This window comes from Rattus norvegicus, chromosome 7 (genome assembly GCF_021556685.1).
Source record: "Rattus norvegicus strain SHRSP/BbbUtx chromosome 7, alternate assembly SHRSP_T2T, whole genome shotgun sequence".
NCBI lineage: Eukaryota > Metazoa > Chordata > Mammalia > Rodentia > Muridae > Rattus > Rattus norvegicus.
Genome location: NC_141540.1, coordinates 96,030,898 through 96,053,156, shown reverse-complemented (window position 1 = coordinate 96,053,156; position 22,259 = coordinate 96,030,898).

Here is a 22,259-nt window from a genome sequence, read left to right as displayed (position 1 = left end):
TCTATAGCTAAGAAAAGCTACTGAGGCAGGCATGTGTTCAGGGCATGTGTCCCTGCAAGGAAGCCCAGAGAGGCAATTGGAAGAAGCCATGAAAGGGAAGCCTGGGTTCTGTTGGAGAGGCTAAGATGTTGGAGATGCCAGAGTCATGGAGCCCCTGCCAAGGAGAGCTGTTACCAGGATGTGAAACCAGCTTAAGAGAATGAAGTCTGTTGAAATCAACAAAGCTGAAATGAGTCGGAGATCTGGAATACTTTGATATCAGACTCCGAGATGCAGAATTTGGAGTCTACCCTACTGGTTTTCCGTCTTTCTTTGGCCTAGCATTTCTTTTCTAGGCTTTCTTTTCTCCCTTTTGGAGTGGTAATGTGTATTCTGTGCCATCGTATGTTGGAAGTAAGTGATCTACTTTCTTTTTTTATTTTGATTTTATTACTTATTCTTTAGTTGTCTGAGAGCCCTCCCTGGGCTTCCAGCATGCTAGTAGGTTGAGAATTATAAGCCCCTCAAGGCACACTAATGGGCAGACTCCTCCCCTGAGGACCCCCAACCACCAGGTTCTACCCACAGACCACCCTAACTGCCCAAAAGCCTGACACAGCTCCTGCCCTATGGAGAAAAATGTCCAAGCTTTGGACTTGAAATGGTAATGGTAATGGTGGGGATCACCAATCCCCACCCTGAAAAGCCCCACCCAAGAAACTATGAACCATGTCTTCCGCTGAGTTCTTGGCTGCTTCTCACCTGAGCAACAGCAGCCACACTCCTGGGTTTTTCTCTCCCAATAAATCTCTTGCGTGAGGTATGTTGTGCAGTGTGACTTTGTGGTATTCCTTGGCTCCCGACTGGCAGGATACCTTTCCCTTCAGATCTGTAACACTTTGGGGAAACATCTTCCCACCAGAGCAGAGCTCTAACACGTCCACCGGGAAAACCTTTCCCCTCAGAGCTGTAACACTTTCATGAGTGGTCCCAGAGCTAGTAAGTGCAAGGGCTCTTGTGTTCCTATCTTACTCTGGAAGGGAAAATAAGGTTGATGGTGCATTTTTGTCATTATTAGTGTTTTCATTTTGCAAAGAAGAAAGGTGGAATGGCTCTTGGAAATTACACCAGGAAATTAACCAAAGTAGATTTTAGTAAAGTGCTATGGGCCAGTTAAACAATATATTTATAAATTGATTGATTATTGACTATCTGCTAGTAAGTGAGGAAAAAATAAACCAAAACAAAGTGAAAAATTGAAACCCTTTGTTTGTGTCCTTCTCCTTTGTGCACATAGGGAAATCAGACACAAACACTAAATCATACCTAAAAATAAGAAATAAAGAATGCATAAAACTGCTTTTTTTGAGACAGAGTTTTGGTTTTATTTTATTTTATTTTATTGCTGTTGTTGTTGTTGTTGTTGTTGTTGTTGTTGGTGGTGGTGGTGGTGGTGGTGGTGGTAGTGGTGGTGGTGTGTGTGTAGCCCTGGATGTCTGTAATCAGATTGGTCTTAAACTCAGAGATCCATCTGCCTCTGCCTCCCAAGTTCTGGGGTTAAAGGCGCACACTTACTACCACCATCTGGCAGAGAGAAGGTTTGACTCAGGGAGTTGGCTCAGGAGATAAAGTCCTAGGCAAGCATAAGGACCCAAGTTCTAATCCCAGCACCCTTAGAAAATGTAGGCACAGTAGTGTATTCCTACCAACTCCAGTGGGAGGTGGAGGGACATGTGAATACAGGGGACCACTAGCCAGTCAGGTTAGCTGAAAATGCAAGTTCCAGGTTCAGTAGGAGACTCTGCCAAAAGAAATGGTAGACCCCAATCACAAAACTCAGGGAACATGATAGAATGGGGTTGGGGTGGGCAGAAGGAATATAGAGCAAGAGGTTGGGGAGGGAAATTATAAAACAATGTCTCTGGACATGACATAGCCACTGCACTCATGCAGCCCTGCAGCTGTGTACCTGCATAAGACCTATACAAGACTGGCCCAGTTGAGATTTTTATCATGCATAGGAAGGTGAGACCCTACCACTCACTATGGGTCTATGGGTAGTTGGTGGCTACTGGAGGGGGAGTGTCATTTCCTCAGTGGTATAGCATGGTTCCTGTGGATATCTCCCACCCATCATGCTCATGAAGATGACCTTTGTTGAACTCAGAGGGTCAAGAATCAGGGGTGGGGTGGGGGAGAAAGCATCAAAGTAGGAGGGAGAATGCTGAGAAGAGTTTTGGTGAAGATGAGAATAAGGAGTGAAATATCCTAAATCCAGTACACACAATTATGAAATATTATATATTTCACATATGAAATATACTGGTAAGAAATTGTCAAAGAATTATAAAATAAACTATAGTGGAGAATGATAAAGACATTTTGCATCAATCCTGACCTTCATCCATGGGTGTATGTACTAGCATACAGACATGTACAACACATACACACACATACACATACACATACACACACATATGCACATACACATGCACACACACTGGGGGTTGGTCGGTTGCTATTTATACAATGCTAAATTCTGAACCCCAAGATCTGGTTGCTATCCAGAGGAGTGCATTCTCACATACAACCAGCCTTTGCTGTGTAAACCTTGCTCCCCAATTTAAAGTTGATTGTTTAATAAAAGGCTAGGGCCTGTGATTGAACAGTAGAGAGAGGAAGGCAGGACTTGAAGATAGAGTGAGAGTGAGGGGTTTCAGGAGAGATCAGGGGAAAGGAGGAAGAAGAAGGGGAGGAGGTGGAGCAGGAGGGGGAAGAGGAGGAGGGAAGAGGAGGAGGGGGGAAGAGGAGGAGGAGGAGAGAGGAGGAGGAGGAGGACACTGCCACGAGGTTGGATGGATCATGAACCAGGAGAAATGCACTCTGAGGTCCCTGATGAAGCAGAGGCAGCCTGGGCAAAACTCAAACAGACAGTTACAAGGGGTTTGGATACGGGTGAGAATAGCACAGAACCTGCCCAATCTAGGCTTACAGTTTATAAATAAAATACCAGATTTCTGTGTTTTATACTGGCTAGCTAGAATAAATAATTCCCCCCCTCTTTCTCTCTCAAACTAGTTCAACTCATATAGCAGTTATTCTCTTTGTTGCAATCTTGTTGCTCTGTTTCTTTTCCTCTTCTAAGTTAAATCTCCCTTTAAGACACATTGTATTTTATTCTATTGTTTGTTTTCATTTTCAGTAACAGGGTCTCCCAGTGTAGCGCAGCTGTCCTCCAGCTTCAACCCTGGAAGGACTGAGTTAACAGACATGAGACATGACATCAGCTCTAGCTTATCTTTTCAAAATTGATTTCCTTGGATTTGAGATAGGATCTTCTGTATTCTAGCCTTTCACTTTCTATGCAGCCAATGAGAATTTTGAACTCGAACTACTGATTCTCTTGCTGCAGCTCTCAGGTATTGGCATTGCAGATATGCCCCCAACATCTGTCAATCTTAGTCGTGTGTGTGTGTGTGTGTGTGTGTGTGTGTGTGTGTGTGTGAGAGTGTGTGTGTGTGTGTGTGTGTGTGTATGCCAAAAGACATCATTGTTGTCTTTGATGTCTCTCCACTTTATTTTTTCAGAAACCCCGAGCTCATGAACTGAAATAGATTAGATGGCCAATGAACTCATGTACCTGTCTCTGAACCTCAGCTCTGGTATTTAAAGATGTACCATGATGCCTGACTTTGACTTGGGTGCCAGGGATCTAAATGTAGGTCCTCATGCTTGGGAGGTAGGTAGGTTACTGCTAAGCCATCTCCCCTATCTTAGTCATTTTTGTCTTTAGCATTTAATGCCTCCAGTATCAGTTTGTTATAGAAAACTCACATTCAACAACAAAAGCATCATATAATGTGATATGATAACATTAAGACTCCCACATTATTTAGAAACAATATAGGCCAGGCTAGCCTCAAACTCACTACATAGCCGAGTCTGGTCTTGAACGTTCCTTCCCCCTTCCTCTAGCTCCCTGGTGAGGTGCTTTTGGGAAACAGCAGTAGTAAAATGACACACTAGTAATGCCCGTGCACGGTTGTCAGTGCCGCATGTCATAAGTGGCCTGGATGCTGTCTTCCTTATTGCATTGCCAAGTATGGCTTCTGCTCTTTTTTTCCCAAAATTCATGTCCTGGAAACTTAATTCGGTATTTGGAGATGAGTTCTAAATAAATTTGATGTCTAAGGAAGTTAAGTAAGGGTATGAGGATGGTGCTCCTTGTTCAGATCAGAAGGACCTGAAATGAACAATTCTAGCAGTTTCATTATACGGTGTCTGTTTCAGGCTGTGACACCGTAAGGAAACTCTCACCAGATATTAGCACCTTGAAATTAGGCTCCCTAGCCTTCAGAACTTTGAAACAAAATTCTTTCCCTCTATTTTTTTTTTCACATTGGTTCTCACAGAGCCTAGCCCTTACTGTGAGGCCAGGGATGACCTCACATTTCTCCTCCTCCTGCCAGTACGGCTGTAGGGATTATAGGACTGTACTGCCATGCCCATACAGTGCAGCACACTGAACCCAGAGCTTTCTGCATGCTAAGCATGCACTCTGCCGACTGAGTTATATCCTCAGATGAGCATCTAGGGGTGTGCGGCTACAGTAACACTAAGGGAACTAAGATAGCATTTCATAGCAAAATGCCCAATACAAAAAGCAGAAACATACACATTCTCGCTAATAAGAAGGAGGGTGTGTCCCTGCCCACATCCCTGGCCCAAGAGGAAACTGTATAAGGCCTCTGGGCTCCCGTGGGGGAGGGCCCAGGAGCGGCAGGACACCTGCCTGAGACACCGCCGGAACCTGAAAGAAACAGACCGGATAAACAGTTCTCTGCACCCAAATCCCATGGGAGGGAGAGCTAAACCTTCAGAGAGGCAGACAAGCCTGGGAAACCAGAAGAGACTGCTCCCTGCACACACATCTCGGACGCCAGAGGAAAAAGCCAAAGACCATCTGGAACACTGGTGCACTGAAGCTCCCGGAAGGGGCGGCACAGGTCTTCCTGGTTGCTGCCGCTGCAGAGAGCCCCTGGGCAGCACCCCACGAGCGAACCTGAGCCTCGGGACCACAGGTAAGACCAAATTTTCTGCTGCAAGAAAGCTGCCTGGTGAACTCAAGACACAGGCCCACAGGAACAGCTGAAGACCTGTAGAGAGGAAAAACTACACGCCTGAAAGCAGAACACACTGTCCCCATAACTGACTGAAAGAGAGGAAAACAGGTCTACAGCACTCCTGACACACAGGCTTATAGGACAGTCTAGCCACTGTCAGAAATAGCAGAACAAAGTAACACTAGAGATAATCTAATGGCGAGAGGCAAGCACAGGAACCCAAGCAACAGAAACCAAGACTACATGCCATCATCGGAGCCCAATTCTCCCACCAAAACAAACATGGAATATCCAAACACACCAGAAAAGCAAGATCTAGTTTCAAAATCATATTTGATCATGATGCTGGAGGACTTCAAGAAAGACATGAACACACTTAGGGAAACACAGGAAAACATTAATAAACAAGTAGAAGCCTACAGAGAGGAATCACAAAAATCCCTGAAAGAATTCCAGGAAAACACAATCAAACAGTTGAAGGAATTAAAAATGGAAATAGAAGCAATCAAGAAAGAACACATGGAAACAACCCTGGATATAGAAAACCAAAAGAAGAGACAAGGAGCTGTAGATACAAGCTTCACCAACAGAATACAAGAGATGGAAGAGAGAATATCAGGAGCAGAAGATTCCATAGAAATCATTGACTCAACTGTCAAAGATAATGTAAAGCGGAAAAAGCTACTGGTCCAAAACATACAGGAAATCCAGGACTCAATGAGAAGATCAAACCTAAGGATAATAGGTATAGAAGAGAGTGAAGACTCCCGGCTCAAAGGACCAGTAAATATCTTCAACAAAATCATAGAAGAAAACTTCCCTAACCTAAAAAAAGAGATACCCATAGACATACAAGAAGCCTACAGAACTCCAAATAGATTGGACCAGAAAAGAAACACCTCCCGTCACATAATTGTCAAAACACCAAACGCACAAAATAAAGAAAGAATATTAAAAGCAGTAAGGGAAAAAGGTCAAGTAACATATAAAGGGAGACCTATCAGAATCACACCAGACTTCTCGCCAGAAACTATGAAGGCCAGAAGATCCTGGACTGATGTCATACAGACCCTAAGAGAACACAAATGCCAGCCCAGGTTACTGTATCCAGCAAAACTCTCAATTAACATTGATGGAGAAACCAAGATATTCCATGACAAAACCAAATTTACACAATATCTTTCTACAAATCCAGCACTACAAAGGATAATAAATGGTAAAGCCCAACATAAGGAGGCAAGCTATACCCTAGAAGAAGCAAGAAACTAATCGTCTTGGCAACAAAACAAAAAGAATGAAAGCACACAAACATAACCTCACATCCAAATATGAATATAATGGGAAGCAATAATCACTATTCCTTAATATCTCTCAATATCAATGGCCTCAACTCCCCAATAAAAAGACATAGATTAACAAACTGGATACGCAACGAGGACCCTGCATTCTGCTGCCTACAGGAAACACACCTCAGAGACAAAGACAGACACTACCTCAGAGTGAAAGGCTGGAAAACAACTTTCCAAGCAAATGGTCAGAAGAAGCAAGCTGGAGTAGCCATTCTAATATCAAATAAAATCAATTTCCAACTAAAAGTCATCAAAAAAGATAAGGAAGGACACTTCATATTCATCAAAGGAAAAATCCACCAAGATGAACTCTCAATCCTAAATATCTATGCCCCAAATACAAGGGCACCTACATACGTAAAAGAAACCTTACTAAAGCTCAAAACACACATTGCACCTCACACAATAATAGTGGGAGATTTCAACACCCCACTCTCATCAATGGACAGATCATGGAAACAGAAATTAAACAGTGATGTCGACAGACTAAGAGAAGTCATGAGCCAAATGGACTTAACGGATATTTATAGAACATTCTATCCTAAAGCAAAAGGATATACCTTCTTCTCAGCTCCTCATGGTACTTTCTCCAAAATTGACCATATAATTGGTCAAAAAACGGGCCTCAACAGGTACAGAAAGATAGAAATAATCCCATGCGTGCTATCGGACCACCACGGCCTAAAACTGGTCTTCAATAACAATAAGGGAAGAATGCCCACATATACGTGGAAATTGAACAATGCTCTACTCAATGATAACCTGGTCAAGGAAGAAATAAAGAAAGAAATTAAAAACTTTTTAGAATTTAATGAAAATGAAGATACAACATACTCAAACTTATGGGACACAATGAAAGCTGTGCTAAGAGGAAAACTCATAGCGCTGAGTGCCTGCAGAAAGAAACAGGAAAGAGCATATGTCAGCAGCTTGACAGCACACCTAAAAGCTCTAGAACAAAAAGAAGCAAATACACCCAGGAGGAGTAGAAGGCAGGAAATAATCAAACTCAGAGCTGAAATCAACCAAGTAGAAACAAAAAGGACCATAGAAAGAATCAACAGAACCAAAAGTTGGTTCTTTGAGAAAATCAACAAGATAGATAAACCCTTAGCCAGACTAACGAGAGGACACAGAGAGTGCGTCCAAATGAACAAAATCAGAAATGAAAAGGGAGACATAACTACAGATTCAGAGGAAATTCAAAAAATCATCAGATCTTACTATAAAAACCTATATTCAACAAAATTTGAAAATCTTCAGGAAATGGACAATTTCCTAGACAGATACCAGGTATCGAAGTTAAATCAGGAACAGATAAACCAGTTAAACAACCCCATAACTCCTAAGGAAATAGAAGCAGTCATTAAAGGTCTCCCAACCAAAAAGAGCCCAGGTCCAGACGGGTTTAGTGCAGAATTCTATCAAACCTTCATAGAAGACCTCATACCAATATTATCCAAACTATTCCACAAAAATGAAACAGATGGAGCCCTACCGAATTCCTTCTACGAAGCCACAATTACTCTTATACCTAAACCACACAAAGACACAACAAAGAAAGAGAACTTCAGACCAATTTCCCTTATGAATATAGACGCAAAAATACTCAATAAAATTCTGGCAAACCGAATCCAAGAGCACATCAAAACAATCATCCACCATGATCAAGTAGGCTTCATCCCAGTTATGCAGGGATGGTTTAATATACGGAAAACCATCAACGTGATCCATTATATAAACAAACTGAAAGAACAGAACCACATGATCATTTCATTAGATGCTGAGAAAGCATTTGACAAAATTCAACACCCCTTCATGATAAAAGTCCTGGAAAGAATAGGAATTCAAGGCCCATACCTGAACATAGTAAAAGCCATATACAGCAAACCAGTTGCTAACATTAAACTAAATGGAGAGAAACTTGAAGCAATCCCACTAAAATCAGGGACTAGACAAGGCTGCCCACTCTCTCCCTACTTATTCAATATAGTTCTTGAAGTTCTAGCCAGAGCAATCAGACAACAAAAGGAGATCAAAGGGATACAGATCGGAAAAGAAGAGGTCAAAATATCACTATTTGCAGATGACATGATAGTATATTTAAGTGATCCCAAAAGTTCCACCAGAGAACTACTAAAGCTGATAAACAACTTCAGCAAAGTGGCTGGGTATAAAATTAACTCAAATAAATCAGTTGCCTTCCTCTATACAAAAGAGAAACAAGCCGAGAAAGAAATTAGGGAAACGACACCCTTCATAATAGACCCAAATAATATAAAGTAACTCGGTGTGACTTTAACCAAGCAAGTAAAAGATCTGTACAATAAGAACTTCAAGACACTGAGGAAAGAAATTGAAGAAGACCTCAGAAGATGGAAAGATCTCCCATGCTCATGGATTGGCAGGATTAATATAGTAAAAATGGCCATTTTACCAAAAGCGATCTACAGATTCAATGCAATCCCCATCAAAATACCAATCCAATTCTTCAAAGAGTTAGACAGAACAATTTGCAAATTCATCTGGAATAACAAAAAACCCAGGATAGCTAAAACTATTCTCAACAATAAAAGGACTTCAGGGGGAATCACTATCCCTGAACTCAAGCAATATTACAGAGCAATAGTGATAAAAACTGCATGGTATTGGTACAGAGACAGACAGATAGACCAATGGAATAGAATTGAAGACCCAGAAATGAACCCACACACCTATGGTCACTTGATTTTTGACAAAGGAGCCAAAACCATCCAATGGAAAAAAGATAGCATTTTCAGCAAATGGTGCTGGTTCAACTGGAGGGCAACATGTAGAAGAATGCAGATCGATCCATGCTTATCACCCTGTACAAAGCTTAAGTCCAAGTGAATCAAGGACCTCCACATCAAACCAGACACACTCAAACTAATAGAAGAAAAACTAGGGAAGCATCTGGAACACATGGGCACTGGAAAAAATTTCCTGAACAAAACACCAATGGCTTATGCTCTAAGATCAAGAATCGACAAATGGGATCTCATAAAATTGCAAAGCTTCTGTAAGGCAAAGGACACTGTGGTTAGGACAAAACGGCAACCAACAGATTGAGAAAAGATCTTTACCAATCCTACAACAGATAGAGGCCTTATATCCAAAATATACAAAGAACTCAAGAAGTTAGACCGCAGGGAAACAAATGACCCTATTAAAAAATGGGGTTCAGAGCTAAACAAAGAATTCACAGCTGAGGAATGCCGAATGGCTGAGAAACACCTAAAGAAATGTTCAACCTCTTTAGTCATAAGGGAAATGCAAATCAAAACAACCCTGAGATTTCACCTCACACCAGTGCGATTGGCTAAGATCAAAAACTCAGGTGACAGCAGATGCTGGCGAGGATGTGGAGAAAGAGGAACACTCCTCCATTGTTGGTGGGATTGCAGACTGGTACAACCATTCTGGAAATCAGTCTGGAGGTTCCTCAGAAAATTGGACATTGAACTGCCTGAGGATCCAGCTATACCTCTCTTGGGCATATACCCAAAAGATGCCTCAACATATAAAAGAGACACGTGCTCCACTATGTTCATCGCAGCCTTATTTATAATAGCCAGAAAATGGAAAGAACCCAGATGCCCTTCAACAGAGGAATGGATACAGAAAATGTGGTACATCTACACAATGGAATATTACTCAGCTATCAAAAACAACGAGTTTATGAAATTCGTAGGCAAATGGTTGGAACTGGAAAATATCATCCTGAGTGAGCTAACCCAATCACAGAAAGACATACATGGTATGCACTCATTGATAAGTGGCTATTAGCCCAAATGCTTGAATTACCCTAGATCCCTAGAACAAACGAAACTCAAGACGGATGATCAAAATGTGAATTCTTCACTCCTTCTTTAAATGAGGAAAAAGAATACCCTTGGCAGGGAAGGGAGAGGCAAAGATTAAAACAGAGACTGAAGGAACACCCATTCAGAGCCTGCCCCACATGTGGCCCATACATATAGAGCCACCCAATTAGACAAGATGGATGAAGCAAAGAAGTGCAGACCGACAGGAGCCGGATGTAGATCGCTCCTGAGAGACACAGCCAGAAAACAGCAAATACAGAGGCGAATGCCAGCAGCAAACCACTGAACTGAGAATAGGTCCCCTATTGAAGGAATCAGAGAAAGAACTGGAAGAGCTTGAAGGGGCTCGAGACCCCAAAAGTACAACAATGCCAAGCAACCAGAGCTTCCAGGGACTAAGCCACTACCTAAAGACTATACATGGACTGACCCTGGACTCTGACTCCATAGGTAGCAATGAATATCCTAGTAAGAGCACCAGTGGAAGGGGAAGCCCTGGGTCCTGCTAAGACTGAACCCCCAGTGAACTAGTCTATGGGGGTAGGGCGGCAATGGGGGGAGGGTTGGGAGGGGAACACCCATAAGGAAGGGGAGGGGGGAGGGGGATGTTTGCTCGGAAACTGGGAAAGGGAATAACACTCGAAATGTATATAAGAAATACTCAAGTTAATAAAAAAAAATTAAAAAAAAAAAGGAGGGTGTGGTAGCTCATGGCTATAATCCAAGCACTTGGGACGTGGAGAAAGGAGGATCAGAAGTTCAAGGTCATCACCTTCAGGTACACAGCAGGTTCAAGATCCCTAGAAAACTAATGCCCAAAAAATCAGGCATAATGGTGCCTGCCTATACTCTCATCACCTGGGAGCGAGAGGAAGGAGGGATGAGAGTTCAAGGTCAGACTCAGCTATGTGGTGAATTTGAGGCTAGCTTGGCCTACATGATACTGTATCTCAAAAATCCAACCATAAAAAGAATAATAATTCCAGAATTTAAATATTTCACTTATATTCAATTAGTTAAAAGTTAATCATGCTTATAGATTTCTGCAAAGGAAGCTGGGAAATATTGTCTTTTCCTGGGAAGCCATATACCTGTCTAAGTATCATTGGTTTTTTTTTAATTGGATATTTTATTATTTACATTTCAAATGTTATCCCCTTTCCCAGTTTCCCCTCCACAAACCCCCTACCCTGTCCTCCCTCCCCCTGCTTCTATTAGGGTGCTCCAACACCCACCCGCACACTCCCACATAGCTGTCTTGGTATTCCCCTACACTGGGGCATGGAGCCTTCCCAGGACCAAGGGCCTCTCCTCCCATTGATGTCTAAAAAGGCCCATCCTCTGCTACATATGGAGCTGGAGCCATGTGTCCCTCCATGTGTACTCTTTGGATGGTGGTTTAGTCCCTGGGAGCTCTGAGGAGTCCAGTTGGTTGATATTGTTGTTCTTCCTATGGGTTGCAAACCCCCTCAGCTACTTCAGTCCTTTCTCTAACTCCTCTACTGGGGACTCTGTTCTCAGTACAATGATTGGCTTTGAGCATATACCTCTGTACTTGTCATGGTCTGGCAGATCCTCTCAGGAGACAGATATATCAGACTCCTGTCAGCAAGCACTTCTTGGCATCCCTAATAGTGACTGGATTTGGTGGCTGTATATGGGATGGATCCCCAGGTGAGTCAGTTTCTGCATGGCCTTTCCTTCAGTTTTCACTCCCCATTTTGTCTCCATATTTTCTCTTGTGAGTATTTGTTCCCCCTTCTAAGAAGGACTGAAGAATCCACACTTCGGTTTTCCTTCTTCTTGAGCTTCACATGATCTGTGAATTGTATCTTGGGTATTCTGAGCTTTTGGGCTTATATCCACTTATCAGTGAGTGTATATCATGTTTGTTCTTTTATGATTGGGTTGCTTCACTCAGGATGATATTTTCAAGTTCCATTCACTTGCCTAAGAAATTCATAAAGTCATTATTTTTAATAGCTGAGTAGTACTCCATTGTGTAAATGTACCACGTTTTCTATATCCATTCTTCTGTTGAGGGTCATCTGAGTTCTTTCCAGCTTCTGACTATTATAAATAAGGCTGCTATGAACATAGTGGAGCACGTGTCCTTGTTATATGTTGGAGCATCTTTTGGGTATATGCCCCAAAGTGGTATATCTGGGTCTTCAGGTAGTACTATGTCCAATTTTCTGAGGAACAGTCAGAAGACTGATTTCCAGAATGGTTGTATCAGTCTGCAATCTCACCAACAATGAAGAAGTGTTCCTCTTTCTCCATATCCTCCCCAGCATCCATTGTCACCAGAGTTGTGATCTTAGCCACTCTGACTGGTGTGAGGTGGAATCTCAGGATTGTTTTGATTTGCATTTCCCTGATGACTAAGGATGCTGAACATTTCTTTAGGTGCTTCTCAGCCTTTCAATATTCCTCAGTTGAGAATTCCTTGTTTAGCTCTGTACCCCATTTTTAATAGGGTTATTTGCTTTTCTGGAGTCTTCTTTGTTCTTCTGAGTTCTCTGTATATATTAGATATTAGCCTGCTATCAGATGTAGGATTGATAAAGATCTTTTCCCAGTCTGTTGATTGCCATTTTGTCCTATTGAAAGTATCCTTTGCCTTTCAGAAGCTGTGCAATTTTATGAGGTCCCTTTTGTCGATTCTTGATCTTAGAGCATAAGCTATTGATGTTCTGTTCAGGACAATTTCCCCTATGCCCATATGTTCGAGGCTCTTCCCCACTTTCTCTTTTATTACTTTCAGTGTATCTGGTTTTATATGGAGGTCCTTGATCCACTTGGACTTGAGCTTTGTACAGGGTGATAAGAATGGATTGATCTGCATTCTTCTTCATGCTGACCTCCAGGTGAGCCAGCAGCATTTGTTGAAAATGCTATCTTTTTTCCATTGGATAGTTTTAGCTCCTTTGTCAAAGATCGAGTGACCATAGGTGTGAGTTCATTTCTGGGTCTTCATTTCTATTGCATTGATCTACCTGCCTGTCTCTGTACCATGCAGGTTTTGTTTTTAAATCACTATTGCTCTAATACAGCTTGAGGTCAGGGATGATGATTCTCCAGAAGTTCTTTGTTGGGTCTTCATGTGATTTAGGTATGAGTGCAGTTCAGCTTCATAAATGAATTGGGCAGTGTTCCTCTTGTTTTTATTTTTTGGAATAGTTTGAAGAGTATTGGTATTAGGTTTTCTATGAAGGTCCGATAGAATTCTTCATGAAACCCATCTGATTCTGGGCTTTTTTGTTTGGGAGACTTTAAATGACACTTTCTATTTCTTTAGGTGTTGTGGGGCGATTAGATTCTTTATCTAATCTTGATTTAACTTTGGTATGTGGTATCTATTTAGAAAATTATCCATTTCGTCCAAGTTTTCCAGTTTTGTTGAATATAGGATCTGACGATTTTTTGAATTTCCTGGGTTCTGTTGTTATGTGTCCCTTTTCATATCTGATTTTGTTAATTTGGATACTGTCTCTGTGCCCTCTGGCTAGTCTGGCTAAGGGTTTATCTATCCTGTTGATTTTCTCAAAGAACCAGCTCCTGGTTTTGTTGATTCTTTATATAGTTCTTTTAGTTTCTACCTGGTTGATTTCAGCCCCGTGCTTGATTATTTCCTGCTAGCTTGGGTATATTTGCTTCTTTTTGGTTTAAGGCTTTCAGATGTGTTGTCAAGCTGCTAGTGTATGCTCTCTCCAGGTTTTTTGTTTTTTGTTTTTTTTTTGTTTGTTTGTTTGTTTTTCACTCAGAACTCCTCTTTGCACTGCTTTCATTGTGTCCTATAAGTTTGGGTATGTTGTGCTTTAATTTTCATTAAATTCTAAACAGTCTTTAGTCTCTTTATTTTTTTCCTTGCCAAGTTATTATTGAGCAGAGTACTGTTTAGCTTCCATGTGTATGTGGGCTTTTTATTGTTTTTGTTGTTATTGAAGACCAGCCTTAGTCTGTGGTGATCTGATAGGAAGCATGATGGGGTTATTTCTATCTTCTTGTATCTGCTGAGGCCTGTTTTGTGATTATATGGTCACAAAACTGATTATATGGTCAGTTTTGGAGAATGTACCCTGAGGTGCTGAGAAGGTACATTCTTTTGTTTTAGGATGAAACGGTCTATAGATATCTGTTAAATCATTTGGTTTATAACTTCTGTTAGTTTCACTGTGTCTCTGTTTAGTTTCTGTTTCCATGATCTGTCCATTGATGAGATTGGGGTGTTGAAATCTCCCATTATTATTGTGTGAGGTGCAATGTGTGCTTTGAGCTTTAGTAAGGTTTCTTTTATGAATGTGTGTGCCCTTGTATTTGGAGCATAGGTGTTCAGAATTGAGTAGATTTTGTTTTGATGAGTATGAAGTGTCTTTCCTTATCTTTTTTGCCACCCTTGTTTAAAAGTCGATTTTATTCAATATTAGAATGGGTACTCCAGCTTGTTTCTTTGGATCATTGCTCAGAATATTTTTTCCAGTCTTTTACTCTAAGGTAATATCTGTTGTTTTCACTGAGGTGCATTTCCTGTATGCAGCAAAATGCTGGGGCCTGTTTACATATCCAGTCTATCAGTCCATGTCTTTTTATTGGAAAATTGAGTCCACTGATGTTAAGAGATATTAAGGAAAAGTGATTGTTACTTCCTCTTATTTTTGTTGTTAGAGTGTTTCTACTTCCTGTTATTTTTTTTTCTTTTTTTTAAATTTCTTTAATACTTAATAATAATTCTTTGGTTTCCGGGCAAACATCCCCCTCCCCCCTCCCCTTCCTTATGGGTGTTCCCCTCCCAACCCTCCCCCCATTGCCGCCCTACCCCCAACAATCTAGTTCACTGGTGGTTCAGTCTTAGCAGGACCCAGGGCTTCCCCTTCCACTGATGCTCTTACTAGGATATTCATTGCTACCTATGAGGTCAGAGTCCAGGGTCAGTCCATGTATAGTCTTTAGGTAGTGGCTTAGTCCCTGGAAGCTCTGGTTGCTTGGCATTGTTGTACATATGGGGTCTCGAGCCCCTTCAAGCTCTTCCAGTTCTTTCTCTGATTCCTTCAACGGGGGTCCTATTCTCAGTTCAGTGGTTTGCTGCTGGCATTCGCCTCTATATTTGCTGTATTCTGGCTGTGTCTCTCAGGAGCGATCTACATCTGGCTCCTGTCGGTCTGCACTTCTTTGCATCATCCATCTTGTCTAATTGGGTGGCTGTATATATATGGGCCACATGTGGGGCAGGCTCTGAATGGGTGTTCCTTCAGTCTCTGTTTTAATCTTTGCTTCTCTCTTCCCTGCCAAGGGTATTCTTGTTCCCCTTTTAAAGAAGGAGTGAAGCATTCACATTTTGATCATCCGTCTTGAGTTTCATTTGTTCTAGGCATCTAGGGTAATTCAAGCATTTGGGCTAATAGCCACTTATCAGTGAGTGCATACCATGTATGTCTTTCTGTGATTGGGTTAGCTCACTCAGGATTATATTTTCCAGTTCCAACCATTTGCCTACGAATTTCATAAACTCGTTGTTTTTGATAGCTGAGTAATATTCCATTGTGTAGATGTACCACATTTTCTGTATCCATTCCTCTGTTGAAGGGCATCTGGGTTCTTTCCATTTTCTGGCTATTATAAATAAGGCTGCGATGAACATAGTGGAGCACGTGTCTTTTTTATATGTTGGGGCATCTTTTGGGTATATGCCCAAGAGAGGTATAGCTGGATCCTCAGGCAGTTCAATGTCCAATTTTCTGAGGAACCTCCAGACTGATTTCCAGAATGGTTGTACCAGTCTGCAATCCCACCAACAATGGAGGAGTGTTCCTCTTTCTCCGCATCCTCGCCAGCATCTGCTGTCACCTGAGTTTTTGATCTTAGCCATTCTCACTGGTGTGAGGTGAAATCTCAGGGTTGTTTTGATTTGCATTTCCCTTATGACTAAAGATGTTGAACATTTCTTTAGGTGTTTCTCAGCCATTCGGCATTCCTCGGCTGTGAATTCTTTGTTTAGCTCTGAACCCCATTTTTAATAGGGTTATTTGTCTCCCTGCGGTCTAACTTCTTGAGTTCTTTGTATATTTTGGATATAAGGCCTCTATCTGTTGTAGGATTGGTAAAGGTCTTTTCCCAATCTGTTGGTTGCCAATTTGTCCTAACCACAGTGTCTTTTGCCTTACAGAAGCTTTGCAGGTTTATGAGATCCCATTTGTCGATTCTTGATCTTAGAGTATAAGCCATTGGTGTTTTGTTCAGGAAATGTTTTCCAGTGCCCATGTGTTCGAGATGCTGCCCTAGTTTTTCTTCTATTAGTTTGAGTGTATCAGGTTTGATGTGGAGGTCCTTGATCCACTTGGACTTAAGCTTTGTACAGGGTGATAAGCATGGATCAATCTGCATTCTTCTACATGTTGACCTCCAGTTGAACCAGCACCATTTGCTGAAAATGCTCTTTTTTCCATTGGATGGTTTTGGCTCCTTTGTCAAAAATCAAGTGACCATAGGTATGTGGGTTCATTTCTGGGTCTTCAATTCTATTCCATTGGTCTATCTGTCTGTCTCTGTACCAATACCATGCAGTTTTTATCACTATTGCTCTGTAATACTGCTTGAGTTCAGGGATAGTGATTCCCCCTGAAGTCCTTTTATTGTTGAGGATAGCTTTAGCTATCCTGGGTTTTTTGTTATTCCAGATGAATTTGCAAATTGTTCTGTCTAACTCTTTGAAGAATTGGATTGGTATTTTGATGGGGATTGCATTGAATCTGTAGATTGCTTTTGGTAAAATGGCCATTTTTACTATATTAATCCTGCCAATCCATGAGCATGGGAGGTCTTTCCATCTTCTGAGGTCTTCTTCAATTTCCTTCTTCAGTGTCTTGAAGTTCTTATTGTACAGATCTTTTACTTGCTTGGTTAAAGACACACCGAGGTACTTTATATTATTTGGGTCTATTATGAAGGGTGTTGTTTCTCTAATTTCTTTCTCGGCTTGTTTCTCTTTTGTATAGAGGAAGGCAACTGATTTATTTGAGTTAATTTTATACCCAGCCACTTTGCTGAAGTTGTTTATCAGCTTTCGTAGTTCTCTGGTGGAACTTTTGGGATCACTTAAATATACTATCATGTCATCTGCAAATAGTGATATTTTGACTTCTTCTTTTCCGATCTGTTTCCCCTTGACCTCCTTTTGTTGTCTGATTGCTCTGGCTAGAACTTCAAGAACTATATTGAATAAGTAGGGAGAGAGTGGGCAGCCTTGTCTAGTCCCTGATTTTAGTGGGATTGCTTCAAGTTTCTCTCCATTTAGTTTAATGTTAGCAACTGGTTTGCTGTATATGGCTTTTACTATGTTCAGGTATGGGCCTTGAATTCCTATTCTTTCCAGGACTTTTATCATGAAGGGGTGTTGAATTTTGTCAAATGCTTTCTCAGCATCTAATGAAATGATCATGTGGTTCTGTTCTTTCAGTTTGTTTATATAATGGATCACGTTGATGGTTTTCCGTATATTAAACCATCCCTGCATGCCTGGGATGAAGCCTACTTGATCATGGTGGATGATTGTTTTGATGTGCTCTTGGATTCGGTCTGCCAGAATTTTATTGAGTATTTTTGCATCGATATTCATAAGGGAAATTGGTCTGAAGTTCTCTTTCTTTGTTGGGTCTTTGTGTGGTTTAGGTATAAGAGTAATTGTGGCTTCATAGAAGGAATTCGGTAGGGCTCCATCTGTTTCAATTTTGTGGAATAGTTTGGATAATATTGGTATGAGGTCTTCTATGAAGGTCTGATAGAATTCTGCACTAAACCCACCTGGACCTGGGCTCTTTTTGGTTGGGAGACCTTTAATGACTGCTTCTATTTCCTTAGGAGTTATGGGGTTGTTTAACTGGTTTATCTGTTCCTGATTTAACTTCGGTACCTGGTATTTGTCTAGGAAATTGTCCATTTCCTGTAGATTTTCAAGTTTTGTTGAATATAGGTTTTTATAGTAAGATCTGATGATTTTTTGAATTTCCTCTGAATCTGTAGTTATGTCTCCCTTTTCATTTCTGATTTTGTTCATTTGGACGCACTCTCTGTGTCCTCTCGTTAGTCTGGCTAAGGGTTTATCTATCTTGTTGATTTTCTCAAAGAACCAACTTTTGGTTCTGTTGATTCTTTCTATGGTCCTTTTTGTTTCTACTTGGTTGATTTCAGCTGTGAGTTTGATTATTTCCTGCCTTCTACTCCTCCTGGGTGTATTTGCTTCTTTTTGCTCTAGAGCTTTTAGGTGTGCTGTCAAGCTGCTGACATATGCTCTTTCCTGTTTCTTTCTGCAGGCACACAGCGCTATGAGTTTTCCTCTTATCACAGCTTTCATTGTGTCCCATAAGTTTGTGTATGTTGTACCTTCATTTTCATTAAATTCTAAAAAGTTTTTTTTTTTGGTTCTTTTTTTTCGGAGCTGGGGACCGAACCCGGGGCCTTGCGCTTCCTAGGCAAGCGCTCTACCACTGAGCTAAATCTCCCACCCCTCTAAAAAGTTTTTAATTTCTTTCTTTATTTCTTCCTTGACTAGGTTATCATTGAGTAGAGCATTGTTCAATTTCCACGTATATGTGGGCATTCTTCCCTTATTGTTATTGAAGACCAGTTTTAGGCTGTGGTGGTCCGATAGCACGCATGGGATTATTTCTATCTTTCTGTACCTGTTGAGGCCCGTTTTTTGACCAAGTATATGGTTAATTTTGGAGAAAGTACCATGAGGTGCTGAGAAGAAGGTATATCCTTTTGCTTTAGGAAAGAATGTTCTATAAATATCTGTTAAGTCCATTTGGCTCATGACTTCTCTTAGTCTGTCTACGTCTCTGTTTAATTTCTGTTTCCATGATCTGTCCATTGATGAGAGTGGGGTGTTGAAATCTCCCACTATTATTGTGTGAGGTGCAATGTGTGTTTTGAGCTTTAGTAAGGTTTCTTTTACGTATGTAGGTGCCCTTGTATTTGGGGCATAGATATTTAGGATTGAGAGTTCATCTTGGTGGATTTTTCCTTTGATGAATATGAAGTGTCCTTCCTTATCTTTTTTGATGACTTTTAATTGAAAATTGATTTTATTTGATATTAGAATGGCTACTCCAGCTTGCTTCTTCTGACCATTTGCTTGGAAAGTTGTTTTCCAGCCTTTCACTCTGAGGTAGTGTCTGTCTTTGTCTCTGAGGTGTGTTTCCTGTGAGCAGCAGAATGCAGGGTCCTCGTTGCGTATCCAGTTTGTTAATCTATGTCTTTTTATTGGGGAGTTGAGGCCGTTGATGTTGAGAGATATTAAGGAATAGTGATTATTGCTTCCTGTTATATTCATATTTGGATATGAGGTTATGTTTGTGTGCTTTTCTTCTCTTTGTTTTGTTGCCAAGACGATTAGTTTCTTGCTTCTTCTAGGGTATAGCTTGCCTTCTTTATGTTGGGCTTTATCATTTATTATCCTTGTAGTTCTGGATTTGTAGAAAGATATTGTGTAAATTTGGTTTTGTCATGGAATATCTTGGTTTCTCCATCTATGTTAATTGAGAGTTTTGCAGGATACAGTAACCTGGGCTGGCATTTGTGTTCTCTTAGGGTCTGTATGACATCAGTCCAGGATCTTCTGGCTTTCATAGTTTCTGGCGAGAAGTCTGGTGTGATTCTGATAGGTCTGCCTTTATATGTTACTTGACCTTTTTCCCTTACTGCTTTTAATATTCTTTCTTTATTTTGTGTGTTTGGTGTTTTGACTATTATGTGACAGGTGGTGTTTCTTTTCTGGTCCAATCTATTTGGAGTTCTGTAGGCTTCTTGTATGCCTATGGGTATCTCTTTTTTTAGGTTAGGGAAGTTTTCTTCTATGATTTTGTTGAAGATATTTACTGGTCCTTTGAGCTGGGATTCTTCACTCTCTTCTATACCTATTATCCTTAGGTTTGATCTTCTCATTGAGTCCTGGATTTCCTGTATGTTTTGGGCCAGTAGCTTTTTCTGCTTTACATTATCTTTGACAGTTGAGTCAATGATTTCTATGGAATCTTCTGCTCCTGATATTCTCTCTTCCATCTCTTGTATTCTGTTGGTGAAGCTCGTATCTATAGCTCCTTGTCTCTTCTTTTGATTTTCTATATCCAGGGTTGTTTCCATGTATTCCTTCTTGATTGCTTCTATTTCCATTTTTAATTCCTTCAACTGATTGTCTTTTCCTGGAATTCTTTCAGGGATTTTTGCGATTCCTCTCTGTAGGCTTCTACTTGTTCTTTAAGGGAGTTCTTCATGTCTTTCTTGAAGTCCTCCAGCATCATGATCAAATAAGATTTTGAAACTAGATCTTGCTCTTCTGGTGTGTTTGGATATTCCAATGATGCCATGTAGTCTTGCTTTCTGTTGCTTGGGTTCCTGTGCTTGCCTCTCACCATCAGATTATCTCTAGTGTTACTTTGTTCTGCTATTTCTGACAGTGGCTAGACTGTCCTATAAGCCTGTGTGTCAGGAGTGCTGTAGACCTGTTTTCCTGTTTTCTTTCAGCCAGTTATGGGGACAGAGTGTTCTGCTTTCGGGCGTGTAGTTTTTCCTCTCTACAGGTCTTCAGCTGTTCCTGTGGGCCTGTGTCTGGAGTTCACCAGGCCGGTCACTTGCAGCAGAAAAGTTGGTCTTACTTGTGGTTCCGAGGCTCAAGTTTGCTCGTGGGGTGTTGCTTATGAGCTCTCCTCGGCGGCAGCAACCAGGAAGATCTGCGCCGTCCTTTCCGGGAGCTTCCGTGCACCAGGGTTCTAGATGGCATTTGATGTTTTCCTCTGGCGTCAGAGATGTGTGCAGAGTGCAGTCTCTTCTGGTTTCCCAGGCATGTCTGCCTCTCTGAAGGTTTAGCTCTCCCTCCCACGGGATTTGGGTGCAGAGAACTGTTTATCCGGTCTGTTTTCTTCAGTTTCAGGTGGTATCTCAGACGTAGAGGTCCTGCTGCTCCTGGGCCCTCCCCCACGGGAACCCAGAGGCCTTATACAGTTTCCTCTTGGGCCAGGGATGTGGGCAGGGGTGGGCATTGTTGGTGGTCTCTTCCGCTCTGCAGCCTCAGGAGTGCCCACCTGACCAGGCGGTGAGGTCTCTCTCCCATGGGGTCTGGGAGCAGAGAGCTGCTGTGGGCCAGGATCCGAGGGTTTCGGACTCCCGTTAAACACCGGAAGTGCCTGGTCCTAGAGGAATTTTTGGATGAGACTTCTATTGTAGACCATGAACTAAATAGTGGTCAGTATGTTCATTTTCTTAAAACACTGAGAAAAAAACTCTAAGGATACAGAGGAGTTGGCAAGGAAAATTTAAAGTTATTCTTAGAGCAGGGGGTGGGGAGTGGGGGAGTGTGCATGGTTGATAAACACGAGAGCACTCCATCTTCACACAGTTAAAGAAATGCAAGGCAGGGTAAGGAGAACAATGTTTACTATCAGATCAGCCAAGTTTTAAAAGCTAGATAACAAAATGTTGTAAAGGGTCTGCGGCAATACATACAAACACGCTGGGGTTGCAGTGCAAGCAGATAACAAATTTTTAATGGGGGAATTGAAAATAACACTCGGATTTTAAAAGCGCGTAGCCTTTGATCCAATGAATCTGGATTCAGCAGTTGCTCCTACAGGGACACTTCAAAGTCCAAATAATAAACAAACGAGAACAACCGAAAAAGGAATCTAATTTACTCCCAATCTAAGAGAGCCTGGATGAAATTAAGGCCTCTATACTGCACCCTGATTAATCTGAGGCACTTAGGTACTAGGCCCACTGTGTATTCTCTATCCCCAGGACACTGCTGTCTTGGGATTCTGTGTTTAGTGACCATTTGGACTCCAATGTATTGAGAGTGAGAATATCCTCACTCAGAAGGAAGACAGAGCTGTTACACACTTCTGCCTCTTCGACATGTATACATTTCACAAAACTGACCAATTCTGTCAACAACCCCTCTTCAAAGAAGG